Source organism: Giraffa tippelskirchi, chromosome 9, assembly GCF_054371585.1.
Source record: "Giraffa tippelskirchi isolate mGirTip1 chromosome 9, T2T-mGirTip1v1.2.pri, whole genome shotgun sequence".
NCBI classification, from domain to species: Eukaryota; Metazoa; Chordata; class Mammalia; order Artiodactyla; family Giraffidae; genus Giraffa; species Giraffa tippelskirchi.
Genome location: NC_137283.1, coordinates 76,493,329 through 76,506,842, shown reverse-complemented (window position 1 = coordinate 76,506,842; position 13,514 = coordinate 76,493,329). Strand labels below are relative to the sequence as shown.

At 37.6% G+C, this 13,514-nt stretch overlaps 1 pseudogene across 1 annotated transcript; it reads right to left on the bottom strand.

The window, feature by feature from the left end:
• Positions 1 to 12,193: 12,193 nt before the first annotated feature.
• On the bottom strand, positions 12,194 to 13,283 carry LOC145520485 (ornithine aminotransferase, mitochondrial pseudogene; annotated as a pseudogene). The gene has a single exon (XR_014064501.1). The product of XR_014064501.1 is annotated as an ornithine aminotransferase, mitochondrial pseudogene (transcript).
• Between the last annotated feature and the right edge of the window lie 231 nt (positions 13,284 to 13,514).

Below are 13,514 nucleotides of genomic sequence, written 5' to 3'. Positions count from 1 at the left end.
AACCGTTAGCCAGACTCATCAAGAAAAAAAAGGGAGAAGAATCAGATCAACAAAATTAGAAATGAAAATGTAGAAATCACAATAGACAACACAGAAATACAAAAGATTATAAGAGGCTACTATGAGCAATGATATGCCAACAAAATGGACAACTTGGAAGAAATGAGCAAATTCTTAGAAAATTATAACCTTTCAAAACTGAACCAGGAAGAAACAGAAAATCTTCGCAGATCCAACACAAGTCTGGAAATCAAAGCTGTAATCAAAAATCTTCCAACCCTCAAAAGCCCAGGACCAGATGGCTTCACAATTGAATTCTACCAAAATTTTAGAAAAGAGCTAACACCTATCTTATTCAAACTCTCACAGAAAATTGCAGAGGAAGATAAACTCCTAAACACATTCTATGAGGCCATCACCCTAATACCAAAACCAGACAAAGATGCCACAAAAAAAGGAAAACTACAGGCTAATATCACTGATAAACATACATGCAACAATCCTCCACAAACTTCTATCAAACAGAATCCAACAAAATAATAATAAAATCATACATCATGAGCAAGTGGGCTTTATCCCAAGGATGCAAGGATTCTTCAATATTTGCAAATTTGTCAATGTGATACACCATAATAACAAAATGAGAAATAAAAATCATATGATTATCTCAATAGAGGCAGAGAAAGCCTTTAACAAAATCGACACCCATTTATGATAAAAGCTCTCCAGAAAGCAGGCATAGAAGGAACATACCTCAACATAATGAAAGCCATCTATGATAAAAACACAGCAAGCATTATCCTCAATGGCAAAATATTGAAAGCATTTCCCTTAAAGTCAGGAACAAGACAAGGGTGCCCACTCTTATCACTACTATTCAACATAGTTTTGGAAGTCTAGCCACAACAATCAGAGAAGAAAAAGAAATAAAAGGAATCCAAATTGGAAAAGAAGAAGAAAAATTCACTTTTTGTAGACGACATGATCCTCCATATAAAAAACCCTAAAGATACCATCAGACTATTAGTAGAGCTAATCAATGAATATAGTAAATTTGCAGGATATAAAATTAATGCACAGAAATCCCTGGCATGCCTATACACTAACAATGAAAAAAGAGAAATAGGAATTAAGGAAACAATCCCATTCACCATTGAAATGAAAAGAGTAAAATATTTAGGAATAAATTTACCTAAAGAAAAAAGATTTATATATAGAAAACTATAAAACACTGTTGAAAGAAATCAATGTCACAAATGGATGGAGAAATATACCATGTTTGTGGATTGGAAGAATCAATATAGTGAAAATAAGTATACTCCCCAAAGCAATTTATAGATTCAGCACAATCGCTATCAAGCAAAAAATGGCATTTTTCACAGAACCAGAACAAATAATCACACAATTTGTGTGGGAACACAAAAATCCTCGAATAGCCAAAGCCATCTTGAGAAAGAAGAATGGAACTGGAGGGATCAACCTGACTGACTTCAGACTATACTACAAAGCTACAGTCTTCAAGAGAGTATGGTGCTGGCACAAAGACAGAAATATTGATCAATGAAACAGAATAGAAAGCCCAGAGATAAATACACATACCTGTGGACACCTTATCTTTGACAAAGGAGGCAAAAATATACAATGGAGAAAAGACAATCTCTTTAACAAGTGGTGCTGAGGCTCTACTACAAAGCCACAGTCATCAAGACAGTATGGTACTGGCACAAAGATAGAAATATAGATCAATGGAACAAAATAGAAAGCCCAGAGATAAACCCACGCACATACGGACACCTTACCTTCGACAAAGGAGGCAAGAATATACAATGGAGAAAAGACAATCTCTTTAACAAGTGGTGCTGGGAAAACTGGTCAACCACTTGTAAAAGAATGAAACTAGAACACTTCCTAACACCGTACACAAAAATAAACTCAAAATGGATTAAAGATCTAAACGTAAGACCAGAAACTATAAAACTCCTAGAGGAAAACATAGGCAAAACACTCTCCGACATAAATCACAGCAGGATCCTCCATGACCCACCTCCCAGAATATTGGAAATAAAAGCAAAAATAAACAAATGGGACCTAATTAAAATTAAAAGCTTTTGCACAACAAAGGAAACTATAAGCAAGGTGAAAAGACAGCCTTCAGAATGGGAGAAAATAATAGCAAATGAAGCAACAGACAAACAATTAATCTCAAAAATATACAAGCAACTTCTGCAGCTGAATTCCAGAAAAATAAACGACCCGATCAAAAAATGGGCCAAAGAACTAAACAGACATTTCTCCAAAGAAGACATACAGATGGCTAACAAACACATGAAAAGATGCTCAACATCACTCATTATTAGAGAAATGCAAATCAAAACCACAATGAGGTATCATTTCACACCAGTCAGAATGGCTGCTATCCAAAAGTCTACAAGCAATAAATGCTGGAGAGGGTGTGGAGAAAAGGGAACCCTCTTACACTGTTGGTGGGAATGCAAACTAGTACAGCCACTATGGAGAACAGTGTGGAGATTCCTTAAAAAACTGGGAATAGAACTGCCATATGACCCAGCAATCCCACTGCTGGGCATATACACCGAGGAAACCAGAATTGAAAGAGACGCGTGTACCCCAATGTTCATCGCAGCACTGTTTACAATAGCCAGGACATGGAAGCAACCTAGATGTCCATCAGCAGACGAATGGATAAGGAAGCTGTGGTACATATACACAATGGAATATTACTCAGCCATTAAAAAAAATACATTTGAATCGGTTCTACTGAGATGGATGAAACTGGAGCCCATTATACAGAGTGAAGTAAGCCAGAAAGAAAAACAACAATACAGTATACTAATGCATATATATGGAATTTGAAAGATGGTAACGATAACCCTATATGCGAGACGGAATAAGAGACACAGATGCATAGAAGAATTTTATGGACTCTGAGGGAGAAGGTGAGGGTGGGACATTCTGGGAGAATAGCATTGAAACATGTATATTATCATATGTGAAACAGAACACCATTCCATGTTCGATGCATGAGACAAGGGCTCAGGGCCGGGGCAATGGGATGACCCAGAGGGATGGGATGGGGAGGGAGGTGGGTGGGGGGTCCAGGAAGGGGAACACATGTAAACCCATGGCTGATTCATGTCAATGTATGGCAAAAACTATTACAATATTGTAAAGTAATTAGCCCCCAACTAAAATAAATAAATTTATAAAAAATAAAAAAAAATAAAATAAAATGGATAACCAACAAAAACCCACCATATAGCACATGGAGCTCTGCTCAATGTTATGTGGCAGCCTGGATGGGAGAGGGGCTTGGGGGAAAACGGATACATGTATATGTATGGCTGAGTCCCTTCACTGTTTGTCGGAAACTGTCACAACATTGTTAATTGGCTATCCCCCGATACAAAATGTTTCTGATGTTTAAAAAAATGAAATAAAAAGATACATGTCAAAAAAAAATAAGCTCAAAATGGATTAAATATATAAATGTAAGACCAGAAACTATAAAACTCTTAGAGAAAAGCATAGGCAGGACACTTTCTGACATAAATCACAGCAAGATCCTCTATGATCCACATCATAGAGGAAATAAAAACAAAAATTAAAAAATGGGACCAGTTAAACATAAAAACATTTGCACAATGAAGGAAACTATATGCAAGGTGAAAAGGCAGCCTTCAGAATGTGAGAAAATAATAGCAAGCAAAACAGTTGACAAAAAATTAATCTCCAAACTATACAAGCAGCCCGTGCAGCTCAATACCACAAAAATGAACAACCCAATCAAAAAGTGGGCCAAATAACTAAAGACATTTCTCCAAAGAAGTCATACAGATGGCTAATAAGTGTATGAAAAGATGTTCAACATCTCTCATTATTAGACAAATGCAAATCAAAACTACAATGAAGTATCATTTCACGCTGGTCAGAATGGTCACCATCAAAAAGTCGACAAACAATAAATGCTGGAGAGGGTGTGGGGGAAATGGCACCCTCTTACACTGTTGATGAGAATGTAAACTAGTACAGCCATTGAGGAGGATAATGTGAAGAGTTCATAAAAAACTGGAACTAGAACTGTCATATGACCCAGCGATCCCACTTCTGGGTATACACACTGATGAAACCAGAATTGAAAGAGACACATGTACCCCAATGTTCATTGCAGCACTGTTTATAATAGCTAGGTCATGGAAGCAACATAGATGTGCATCAGCAGATGAATGGATAGGGAAGTTGTGGTACATATACACAATAGGATACTACTCAACTGTAAAAAGAATGCATTTGAGTTAGTTCTAATGAGGTAGATGAAAGTGGAGCCTATTTTATACAGTGAAGTAGTTCAGAAAGAAAAACACCAATACAGCATATTAACATATATATATATATGTACATATATACATATATATATATACACATATGTAGTTTAGAAACACTGTAATGATGGCCCTATATGCAAGACAGCAAAAGAGACACAGATGTAAAGAACGGACTTTGGGACTATGTGGTAGAAGGCAATGGTGGAATGGTTTCAGAGAATAGCATTGAAACATACATATTACCATATGTAAAATGGATGACCAGTGAAAATTCGATGCATGAAGTAGGACACTCAAAGCCAGTGCTCTTTGAAAACCCAGAGGGATTGGGTGAGGAGGGAGGTGAGAGGGGGTTCAGGATGGGGGGACACATGTGTACCTGTGGCTGATTCATGTCGCTATATGGCTAAAACCACCAAAGTATTGTAAAGCAATTAAGCTCTAATTAAAATAAACTAATCAATTAAAAGAAAAAAGAAAAAGCAATGCAACAAAACAAAGAAGTTGTCTGAAGAGGATTTACAAATATCTGAGAAAAGAAGATAAGTGAAAGGCAAGGGAGAAAGAGAAAGATATACTCACCTGAATTCAGAGTCCCAGAGAATAGCAAGGACAGATTAGAAGGCCATCTTGGTGCAAAGAAATAAAGGAAAAATAGAACAGAAAAACCTAGAGATCTGTTCAAGAAAATTGGAGATATCAGAGAAACATTTCATACAAGGATGGGTACAATAAGAGACAGAAATGATAAAGACCTAATAGAAGCAGAAGAAACTAAGAAGAGGTGGCAAGAATACACAAAAGAGCTATACAAAAAAATCCAATAACCAGGATAACTACAAAGTTGTGGTCACTCACCTAGAGCTGAAAATCCTAGAGTTTAAAGTCAAGTGGGCCTTAGGAAGTATCACCATGAACAAAGGTAGTGGAGTTCACTGAATTCTAACTGGGCTATTTAAAATCCTGAAAGATGATGCTATTAAAGTGCTGACTCAATATGTCAGAAAATTTGGAAAACTCATCAGTGGTCACAGGGCTGAAAAAGGTCAGTTTTCATTTCAATCCCAAAGAAAGGCAATGGCAAAGAATTTTCAAACTAGCATACAATTGCAATCTTTTCACATGCTAGCAAGCTTATAATCAAGCTCCTTATAGCTAGGCTTCAGCAGTATGTGAATAGAAAATTTCCAGATGTAGAAGCTGGGTTTTGAAGAGGCAGAGGAACCAGAGATCAAATTGCCAAAATTCACTGGATCATGGAGAATAAAGGGAGTTCCAGAAAAGCATCTACTTCTGCTTCATTGACTACACTAAAACCTTTGACTGTGTGTATCACAACAAACTGTCGAAAACTGCCAAAGAGATAAGAGCACCAGACCACCTTACCTGTCTCTTGAGAAGCCTGTAAGAAGGTCAAGGAGCAACAATAAGAACCAGATATGGAATAACTGACTGCTTCAAAATTGGAAAAGTTGTATGACAAGGATGTATATCATCAACTTGCTTATTTAACTTATATGCACAATACGTCATTTGAAATGCAAGGTTGGATGAATCACAAGCAGGAATCAAGATTGCTGGGAGAAATATCAACAATCTCAGATATGCAAATGATAATACCACTTTAATGGAAGAAAGTGAAGAGGGACTAAAGAGCTTCTTGATGAAGGTAAAAAAGGAGAGTGAATAAATTGGCTTAAAACTCAACATTCAATAAACTAGGGTCATGGCATCTGGTCCATCACTTCAAGGCAAATAGATGGAGTAAAATGGAAACAGTGACAGACTTTATTTTCTTAGGCTCCAAAATCACTGTGAACAGTGACTTCTTCCATGAAATTAAGACACTTGCCCCTTGGAAGGAAAGCTTTTACAAACATAGGCAGCATATTAAAAAGCAGGGATACTCACACAAAACAAACATTGCCAACAAAGATCTGTAAGATAAAAACTATGTTTTTTTTTTCCCCATAGTATGTATGAATGTGAGAGTTGATTCATAAAGAAGGTTGAGCACCAAAGAATTGATGTTTTAGAATTGTGGTGCTGGAGAGGATTCTTGAGAGTCCCTTGGAGAGTAAGGAGATCAAATCAGTCAATCCTAAAGGAAATCAATCATGAATATTCATTGAAAGGACTGCTGATGAAGCTGAAGCTCAAATACTTTAGCCACCTGAAACGAAGAGCCAACTCATGGGAATAGATGCTGATGCTGGGAAAGATCGAAGACAACAGGAGAAGAGGTTTGCAGTGGATGAGATGGTTAGACCATGTCACTGACTCAATGAACATAAATTTGAGCAAACTCCAGGAGATACTGGTGGACACAGAAGCCTGGTGTGATGCAGTCCTCGAGGTCATAAAGAGTAACACACAATTTAGAGACTGAGTAACAACAGCAACAACAATGCCTGAGATATGGTCTTATTTCTGTTGTGACCATATTTCTGTTTCTCTTCTTGTTGTCCTTTTACTCTTTGTTGTGAAGACTCCTTATTCAGTTTTCAGGTCTCTTTCAGAGGAATTTATTTCATATGTAGTTGTTTTATTTGTTGTGTTCATATGAGGAGGTGAGTTCAGGATCTTCCTACAGCACCCTCTTGAATATCTCTCCAATGTGTCTGTTATAGAGTGATGAAGAAAGGAAGCTTTTTAGTATTTAAAGTGATTTTTTTAGTCTATATCCTATTTTTAAAATTTGAATCAGCTTTCATGCAAAACTGAGATGATCCATCTCTTCCCCCAAGTCATTCATTATGTTGTGAATAATCTATTCTATCCAAACACCACTAATTTGGGTCTGGAGGATCAGACATTGAGATATATATTACTTATAAGAACATGACCTTTCTGAGACAATAAATAAAAAAGGGAGCAGTTTAATTATAGGAACTTACTCACTGGAAAGAAGCAATATCTAAGAAAAAAAGTTACTTCCAAGGCAAGGAAAGCCAGCAAAAACTTTCTAGCAGCTGATATGGTAGGAACAAAATTTGAAAGTTCCCAAGGATCTGACTGGAAAAGACCCTGGTGCTGGGAAATGTTGAAGACAGGAGGAGAAGGGGACAACAGAGGATGAGATGGTTGGATGACATTATCGATGTGATGGACATGAGTTTGAGTAGACTCTGTGAGTTGGTGATGGACAGGGAGGCCTGGTATGCTGCAGTCCATAGGGTCACAAAGAGTTGGACACGACAGTGTGACTGAACTGAAGGATCTGACACAGTTACAGAACCCTATCTACAAAGTTATAAGATAAGGTGAACATGTTAGAAGGCTTGGCTAGTAATGCACAACAGAGGAATTCATGTGAGCATGTTTAAAGAAACATCATGCTACACGTAGAGTCTAAGACACCCTGCTCCTAACTGTGACACAAGCTGAACCAGCTTCCCCAGATTCCTGGCCAATGGCCAGATTCCCTTCAGGGCTGGAGAGGTGTGGTGCAGCAGTATAGACTCATGTGTAAGAACAGTGGTGAGGATTATTCATGTATTATATGAATTATAAGGAAAGATTCACTGCAATCAGCAAGGGATTGCCACTATCCCAACCCAGAAATAAGAATTTTCTTAGGGAAGGTGGTAGATAGAGGTGCAGAAACACTAGAAATCTTCCATCATATTTTTGTCCCAAATGAGAAATATGGATATAGCCAAACAACAACCCTTGGACCCTCAATTTGTACCCAAACTAAATGAAAGAAAACCTAGCTAAAAGTGTATTGAATGAGGAACACTTATTTGCATTTACCCAGCCATTCCACTGGATTCTTTACTCTTTTATTTCAACTGGACTCCTTCACATGACATCTCAGTGAACACCTTAGGAAGCATTTTCGTTGGGTTTTCACACACAGTCACATTCCTCTGCTAGGAAGATTCATTGCACCATCCCCACCTCCACCTCTGTGTCCTTCAATCCTTGTGTCAGAACTCTCCCTGTGTCTGGAGCTATTCCATGGATCTTCTCTCCCTGAAGGTTTCCATTTCCTAATCCTCCATGACTTTCAACAGGTTGGGGTAACCAGTATTCATGCTAATAAATTGTCCCTGGCAAGATTTTACTGATGATAGAGTTGGTGATGGATAGGGAAGCCTGGTGTGCTGCAGTCCATGGGGTCACAAAGAGTTGGACACGACTGAGTGACTGAACTGAAGATTTTACTGGTCCCACTGGTCTCTCCAGAAACCCACTAGTAAAGGATAGTTTTCTCCTGCCTCAAATACCCTGGTCTCTCAGATTCTTGAATTCTCTTCTTTTATGCATTTGATCTTCCTCCTACTACAAACACGTGCTCACATAAGCACATTTTATACCAGAGGTTGGCAAACTACAACCCATGGACCAAATCTAGCTTGCTGCAATATTTGGTAAAGTCCATGAGCCAAAGATAGATTCTATATTTTTAAATAGTTTTATGAGTACCACAGTTATGTATTCAAATTTGACTCTTGGTCCACAAAGCCTAAAATATTTGCTACCCAGCCATCTCAGTGAAGATGTTAACCCTACTTTATTAGAGTATTAATAGCTCAGTTGTGTTCAACTTTGTGACCCAATGGACTGTAGCCTGCCAGGTTTCCCTGACCAGGCAAGAATACTGGAGTGAGTTGCCATTCCCTTCCCCAGGGGATCTTCCTGACCAATCTCCCACATTGCAGGCAGGTTCTTTACCATCTAAGCCACCAGGAATTTTAGATCTTATTATTTCCATTAACTACACTCCTTCCTCCACAGTCTCACTCTCAAACAACTCATGCTTTGGTCCTCACTTCCAATACTTCCAGTTTATTTCCTTTAGAACTTTGACTTCTCAGATCTTTTCATTTGACTGAGATCACGAATCCATCCATTTCAAAGTGTCTATTTTATCCGCTCAAAATTCATGCTTAATAAATATTTGCTGGGTGAATAATTTGAGTGGGTGTATTCACATCACGTTTAAAGTTCCAAATCCTCTCAGGAACCTTGTTGTCTGCAATCCACCTGATAAGCCATTCACTAGTGTGAACTTTTTTATTGCTCCTTCCCTCCCCATTGCTCTTCCTGGGTATTATCATCTGTGCCTACAAAAAAAAAAAAAAAACTGAAAAATAAACCTATTCTGTAAATGTGTGTGTGTGTTCACTCGTTCAGTCATGTCTGACTTTTTGTGACCCGTGAACTGTAGTCTGCCAAGCTCCTCTGCCCATGGGATTTTTCAGGCAAGAATATTGGAATGGGTTTTCATTTCCTCCTCTAGGGGATGTTCCAGACCAGGGATTGGACCAGTGTCTCCTGAACATCTCCTGCATTGCAGGCCAATTTTTTACCACTGAGCCATCGGGAAACCCATTCTATAAACAGAAGCTATCAATTTTTTAATAAGTATAGCACAGCAGGCATTGTAAAACATAATCTTATTTGATCCTCAAAATAATTCTGCAAGATAAGTATTAGTTATATTTAAGGATGAAGAAATTAAGCCTCTGAGAGGTTAATTGCTCAAACTCATATAACTCATATGCTAGAGTCCCACCTAAAGTCTTTAGAGATCTGAAAGATATATTCTTCCCATAATGCTGTGTGCTGTAACTATCAATAAGGGCTCAAGCGGTGGACATACCAGTTCACTTTTGGGGTAGAGTTAGAGGCTTTATTAAGCTTCAGAAGAGGGTATATATGCCATTAAGTGAAAAACTTAGATGGTCTTGAATCATAGCTTCCGAGAAAACTATAAAATGGAAGAAAATCCAGACTTACCCACCTGGATTTTTTCTGTCACAGGCTAAGAGTTTTTTAAAGACAATAAATGTACAGGCAATTTCATTTTTTTCCAAATACAGCTTCTTCTGTATGTCAAGACGTTCAGCTTTATTCCATAACCTTGTAATTTCCTAGCTGGAAAAGCTTGATGGGAAGACCTTTCCACTGAACTACGGAGTAGCTGTTCCTCACTTTCTTCCAAAAATAGGGGGTTGAACCTATAAGGAAAAAAAACAAAAAGTCACCCAGTATGATAATTCAACTGAGGTTTAAATTATTTTTAATTAGTGGTTTAATGTATTTTCTCACTCTCCCCTCATCAAGATTAACATAGTTCTTCCTTCTTATAGTCTAAGTTTTTCTAATAGAACTAACTAGTTAAAATACAGAAATTCATATCTAAAATAAAGTAGACAATTCTAGTCTACAGTTTAAAAAATACTGTGAATTATATTATTCATATTATTACTCTTTAAAAAGGCTCTCTCTTAGAAAAAACAATTCTATTTACTTTTCTATGTTACCATAGCATAGTCTATCATATGTTAACCTTCTCTAAGAGTTTGTAACTTCTCTGCAAGTGTCTCTCACATCTGTGCCCCTGACATTCTCTCTGTTCCTTGGTCATTCCTGTGCTCATTTGAGTATTTAGAGTCACAGACCCAGTTTTTCAACTGAATCTCTCTATTTCTTTGTAGCTGTAAGTTGGAAAGTCCGGTACTAATTTCTCTTTTTAAAAAAAGAACCATTTATCTGTGTACACATGCCTAACTGTTATTCAATCTAACTCTCCTTTGTAAAATTAGTGCAGCAAACTCTTCACAAACATGCAATATGCCCTTTACAGACAGAAGAAGTTGTATACTGACTGTGTCTCTATATTTCCTATGTATCAACTCATTTATGAGTTTATAATAATATGCATATTATTTTAACTCTATAATATATATATATTATATTTTCCCCAAATAATAGTATGTAAAGAACAAAGAGACTGATAAATTGCTAAGCTCAAATAGCTAATAGACGTCTAACGATTCAAATTCAGTCAATCTGCCATCAGAACTTGTTTAACCACTAAATTGTATTCTACTTAGGACTATTGATTGGTGCAAGGCTTCTTCAAGAGGGCTTTTGTCTCAAAACAAAAATAAGAGGTTGGTGTTAACATACACACAATACTATATATAAAATAGATAAACAGCAAGGACCCACTGCATAGCACATGAAATATATTCTATATCTTATAATAACCTCTAATGGAAAATAATCTGAAAAAGAATATATGTACATATTCAGTTTTATATATACATAACTGAATCCTTTCCTTGTTTTATTTTTTTTTATTTTTTATTTTTTTTGCATAACAAGGATACTTTAATACAAATGGCAAGTATGAGTATACACATGGGAAAAGAGCGGTTATTTTGAAAGCAGAGGAGTACTAAAAGAAACTTTCTTTTAGTTTCTAGAGATTACCAAACAAACTGAAATGTGCTTAGAGAACACAAGCAACAAAGCAAATAAAAGCATTCTCAGGGAGCTTTAAAGGTGAGGTCGACTGATTACACTGCAGTAACCACACTGGTCCCTAACACAGACATTTCAGACATGAGATTTATTTTAAAGATACACTGAAAACACTTTTTACAAATTATATGGAACACTTAAAACATAATCTAGGAATGCTGAACATTAATTCTTAATTCAAAGTAATGACATTCACAGAAAACATTTTGGTGCCAGCCAATATGGAGTTGACTTGTGTCAGCTTAACCATTCATCCTTGCTAAAATTCAATGATTATGATTCTACTTTATAAGGTTAATCAAGTCTTCCAGGCAATACTAATATAACTTTCTCAAATACAAACATGTGTACCAGCAAGGAAATTATTAAAACATATATAAATTATGCTGAGGGGCTTGGTTAAAAGGCTGTCTATATAGGAAGGCACCTCATCTTAGAAAGCACACATGCACAAAAATACTTAAATCGAATATAAGATGCCAGGACATTCTCTTAGTCATGTTACATAGCAAACTGCACGTCTATAAAAGTCATTCTGTTATATATGAACTGAAAAACATATATATATATTAAAGCCCTTGACATGAAGGAGTGGAATATGCCTGCATTAAGCACAGAAACTCAGAGCTTTATGAAATGTATGTCTACAGCTGGCTCCCAGGAGCCACTGAAAACTGTCACCGCCCTCAGAAAGACAGGATGGTCTTGTTAATGATCTCCACAGCCTCTAGAATTTCATCCTCCTTGATCACAAGTCGGGGTGCAAACCTGATGATGTCACCATGGGTTGGCTTGGCCAGAAGTCCATTATCTCGAAGTCGCAGACATACCTTCCAAGCATCACAATCTTTGGTTTCTCTGATAACAATAGCATTGAGTAATCCTTTTCCTCTTACAGTTGTTACAAAATCAGAAGGCAGCTTCATGAGTTCATTTCTCAAGATGATACCCATTTTCTCTGCATTTTCAGCAAGGTTTTCTTCTTCCAACACCTCCAGGGCTGCGATGGCCACTCGGCAGCACAGAGGATTGCCTCCATACGTAGAACCATGTTCCCCTGGCTTAATGGTCAGCATTATTTCATCATCACACAACACTGCGGACACAGGATATAAACCGCCAGAAAGTGCCTTTCCTAGAAGGACAATATCAGGTCGGACATTTTCTTGGTTGATAGCCAGCCATCTCCCGGTTCTGGCCAAGCCTGTCTATATTTCATCAGCAATAAACAGAACCTGGTGCTGGGTGCAGAGCTCGTGGACACCCACTAGGTAGCCTGGATCCAGAACAACAACGCCCGCTTCACCCTGGATTGTTTCCACCGTGAATGTGGCAACGTTTGGGTGCTGAAGCGCACGCTCAAGGGCAGGCAGATCATTATAAGGAATGATTTTGAAACCTGGCATAAATGGTCCAAAACCATCATAACTGGTTGAGTCAGTGGAACTGGAGATAGCAGACAATGTTCTATTCCAAAAATTTCCAGCTGCAAAAACAATCTTTGCTTTGTATTTCGGGATCTCCTTGACAGTACATCCCCATTTACGAGCAAGCTTTCAAGCAGTCTCTCCAGCCTCCACTCCTGTATTCATTGGAAGAACTTTCTGGTAGTTGAAAAGTTTAGTGACATATTTTTCATATTCACCAAGCACATTATTGTAGAAAGCCCTAGATGTTAAGGTCAACTTGTCCACTTGACTTTTCAAAGCATCCACAATCTTTGGATGACAATGCCCCTGGTTGACAGCACTGTAAACACTTAGAAAGTCAAAGTATTTTCTGCCTTCAACGTCCCATATGTAAATACCTTTCCCTCTCTCCAGGGCTACAGGTAAAGGATGGTAGTTGTGGGCACCATATTTAGATTCCCGTTCAAAAATGTAATCAGAG